The following is a 4,605-nucleotide window of genomic DNA, read 5'->3' as shown; positions in this document are numbered from 1 at the left end:
GGCTAGTTTTTTATTTATTGTAGAGACGAGGTCTCGCCAAGTTGCCCGGACCGGTCTCAAACCCGCGGGCTCAAGCAATCCACTCGCCTCAGCCTCCCAAAGTGCTGGGATGACAGGCTTAGCCACCGAGCCTGGCCCACCTTCTTGTTAATAGTCTCTGCCCCTTGGCCGCATCTTCCTATCTCGCCTGCCTTGCCAAACTTCACGCCACATCCCCCAGAGCCCCTCAAGTCACCACCAAGAGATCATCATCTCCCTGTCACACATACCCCAGTCTCTCAGGAAGGGGCCTTTTCTCCCCTGACAATGTCCCCAACCACCCTTCATGCTGGGTAGGGAGGGGCCCATCCTCTGTGTTGATCCCAGGACATTACAAATAGACCTGGCTTCCCTATAGGCTTTGAGGGTACAAACCCTGTGTGACATTCCTAGCTCTTGTCATTGCAGTCAGGCACACCAGAGAGCTCATTAAATCAGGTTATGTAGGCCAGGTGTGATGGCTCACACCTATAATCCCAGCACTTTGGGAGGCTGAGGTGAGAGGATTGCTTGAGCCCGTGAGTTCGAACCAGCCTGGGCAACTTGGTGAGACCTCATCTCTACGATAAATCAAAAAATTAGCTGGGCGTGGTGGCACATGCCTGTAGTTCCAGCTACTTGGAAGGTGAGGCGGAAGGATAACCTGAGCCCAGCAGGTCGAGGCTGCGGAGGCCGGGAGCGGCCACTGCAATCCAGTCGGGGCGACAGAGTGAGACTCCAACTCAAAAAAAAAATCAGGCTATGGAAGGAATAGATGATTGAGTCCTTGGTCATCTTAAGGGAGGAGCCTTGGCTATCTGGGTCTCCTAGCATCTTGTCAGCATGTCACTGTCACATGTAGGAATTCCTGTCCACATTTCCTGTCCCTCTTCTCCATGCCTGGCAACGTGCTAGGAGCCAACAGTTCTATGGGATTGGCACGATCTCCCTCATTTGTCAGATGGAATATTGAGGCTCCAAGAGCGTAACCCTCATAAGATCACACAACCAGCCGGGTGCAGTGTCTCATGCCTGTAATCCCAACACTTTGGGGGGCCAAGGCAAGAGGATTGCCTGAGCCCACAGGTTCGAGACCCAACCTGGGCAACTTGGTGAGCCCTCATCTCTACAACAAATCAAAAAATTAGCTGCGTGTGGTCAGGCGAGCCTGTAGTTCCAGCTACTTGGAAGACTGAGGCAGAAAGATCGCCTGAGCCTAGCAGGTCAAGGTTGCCGTGACAGTGAGCGTGCCACTGCACTCCAGCCTGGGCGACAATGAGACTCCAACACACAGACACACACACACACAAAAAGACTTTGTCTCTACAATACATCAAAATATTAGCTGGGTGCAGTGGTACACAACTGTAGTTCCAGCTACTTGGAAGGCTGAGACAGAAGGATCATCTGAGCCCAGCAGTTTGAGGCTGCAGTGGCCGGGAGCATGCCACTACACTCCAGCCTGGGTGACAGGCTGGAGCCACCACGCTCCAGCTCTAAAAAAAAAAAAACAAAAAAAAAAGATAAATAAAAGCACACAGCTAGAGGAAATGTCAAGACTGAGATTTGAACCCAGATCTGCCACCAACACTAGAGACAGAACACTCTGAAAAGTGAACAGAGCAAGCCACGCCCTCTGCTAGGAGCTGGTAATAAATAAATGAGAGAAATCAGGATCTGGACTTCAGGGCAGTTGAGGTCTCCTGCAAGACAGATCTGTAAGAAATCAGTGTCTCCGGGCTCGGTGGCTCAGCCTATAATCCCAGCACTTTGGGAGGCCAAGATGAATGGATTACCTGAGCCCGTGGGTTTGAAACCAGCCTGGGCAACTTGGCGAGACTTCATCTCTACCACAAATTCTTTAAAAATCAGCCAGGTGTGGTGGCACGCACCTGTAGTTCCAGCTACTTGGAAGGCTGAGGCGGAAGGAACGCCTGAGCCCAGCAGGTCAAGGCTGCAGTGGTTGTGAGCATGCCAATGCACTCTAGCCTGGGTGACAGAGTGAGACTCCGACTCAAAAAAAAAAAAAGAAGGTAGTGTCAACAACATAGTAGCAAAATGCCTGTCAAGGGCCCCAGGAACACACATTTCGAGAAGTTAAAGACAGCCTTATGAGTTAGGCTTAACTCGTGGGGCTTGGGAGAAGAAAAAAGAATATTTGGGGTATGGGGCATGCTTACGGAAAGAGCAATCAGGTAGAACTGGAGGCTGGGAAAAGTATTCTCTGTCTGAGCAGCTCATACTAAAATCTCAACGTGGGCCAGGCTCAGTGGCTCACACTTAGAATCCCAGCACTTTGGGAGGCTCAGGCGGGTGGATCACTTGAGGCCAGGAGTTCGAGACCAATCTGAGCAACATAGCTCTACATGATAAATAAAAATAAAATTAAAATAAACTAGGGGCCAGGCACGGTGGCTCAAGCCTATAATCCCAGCACTTTGGGAGGCCGAGGTGAGAGGATTGCCTGAGCCCGTGGGTTCAAGACTAGCCAGGGCAACATGGTGAGATCACATCTCTACAATAAATTTAAAAACTCTACAATAAATCAAAAATTAGCCTGGCGTGGTAGTGCGCACCTGTAGTTCCAGCTACTTGGAAGGCTGAGGCGGAAAGATTTCCAGAGCCCACCAAGTTGAGGTTGTGGTGGCTGGGAGCGGCCACTGCACTCCAGTCTGGGCGACAGAGTGAGACTCCAACTCAAAAAATAAAAATAAAAATAAAAATAAATAAATTTTTAAAAATATTTAGCTGGGCGTAGTAGTGTGCGCCTGTAGTTCCAGCTAGTTGGAAGGCTGAGGTGGAAGGATTGCCTGAGCCCAGCAGGTCGAGTCTGCGGTGGCCGGCAGCATGCCACTGCACTCCAGCCTGGGCGACAGAGTAAGACTCCAACTCAAAAAAATAAGTAAAAATAAAAATAAAAAATAAGCCAGGCTCGGTGGCTCAGCCTGTAATCCCGCGCCTTTGGAAGGCTGAGGTGAGTGGATTGCCTGAGCCCGCGGGTTCGAGACCCGCCTGGGCAGCAAGACCTCATCTCTACAATAAATCAAAAAATTAGCCGGGCGTGGTAGCGCGCGCCTGTAATTCTGGCTACTCAGCAGGCTGAGATGGAAGGATCGCTGGAGCCCAGCAGGTCGAGGCCACTGCACTCCAGTCTGGGCGAAAGAGTGAGACTCCAACTCAAAATAAATAAATAAATTTAAAAAATAAAAAATAAACTAGGTGGGCTCATGCCTCTAATCCCAGCACTTTGGGCGGCTGAGGCAGAAGAATTGCTTGAGCCCAGGAGTTTGAGTCCAACCTGGGGAGGTGAATCTTCCTTTCTAATTTACTTTCTAAATAAACTATATTTTCCATTCTAAAAAAAAAAAAAAAGAATCTTCTAGGGGCTAAAGAGGGAAGTCATTTTCTAAAATAGACCTTGCGGTGTCCTGACTAGGATGAGGTCAAACCTTCCTCACTATCTACCCATCTGGCAAAGCCACAAGGGGAAGAGACCAATTAGGACCCGTTATGCTTCATTTCTAGCCTGAATGATAACTTTTTCTTTTTTTTCTTTTTTCTTTTTTGAGTTGGAGTCTCAGTCTGTCGCCCAGACTGGAGTGCAGTGGCCGCTCCCGGCCACCGCAGCCTCGACCTGCTGGGCTCCGGCGATCCTTCCGAGTAGCCAGAATTACAGGCGCGCGCTACCACACCCAACTAGTTTTTTATTTATTGTAGAGATGAGGTCTCGCCAAGTTGCCCAGGTGGGTCTTGAACCCGCGGGCTCAGGCAATCCACTACCTCAGCCTCCCAAAGGCGTGGGATTACAGGCTGAGCCACCGAGCCCAGCTATGATAACTTTTTCATGTGAGAAGTTGGATCCTAACCAAACCATGAAACAGCACCACTCTCATCTACTCTCCATGCTCAGGGACCCTGGACTAAAATCCAAGTATTTTTCAGCTGTAATATGAACCCGATGAAAGCTCTTGGTAAGTTCCAAATGTATATTTTTTTCTTTTTTTGAGTCAGGGTCTCACTCTGTGGCCCAGGCTGGAGTGCAGTGGCACAATCCCAGTTTACTGCAGCCGCAACCTCCTGGGCTCAGGTGATCTTTCCACCTCCATGTCCCAAGTAGCTGGAGCTATAGGCACGTGCCACCACACCTGTCTAATTTTTTTGATTTATTGTAGAGACAAGGTCTCGCAAAGTTGCCCAGCTGGTGTTGAACCTGCGAGCTCAGGCAATCCACTTGCCTAGGCTTCTCAAAGTACTGAGATTACAGGCTGAGTCACTGAGCCCAGCCTATTTTAATTTTTGAGTTGAAGTCTCACTCTGTCACCCAGGCAGGAATGCAGTGGCACATTCATTGCCACCGCAGCCTCGACCTGCTGGGCTCAGGCAATCCTTCTACCTCAGCTTTCCAAGTAGCTGAAACTACATGCATGCACTACCATGGCCAGCTTATTTTTTTAATTTATTGTAGAGATGAGGTCTCATCAAGTTACCTTAGGCTGGTCTCGAACCCCTAAGCTTAAGCAATCCTCTCGCCTCGGCCTCCCAAAGTACTGGGATTACAGGCTTGAGCTACCATGATTTTTTTTTTTT

Source organism: Carlito syrichta, unplaced genomic scaffold, assembly GCF_000164805.1.
Source record: "Carlito syrichta isolate Samal-C Ts95f unplaced genomic scaffold, Tarsius_syrichta-2.0.1 Scaffold302340, whole genome shotgun sequence".
Taxonomy (NCBI): domain Eukaryota; kingdom Metazoa; phylum Chordata; class Mammalia; order Primates; family Tarsiidae; genus Carlito; species Carlito syrichta.
This window is presented reverse-complemented; position numbering follows the sequence as displayed.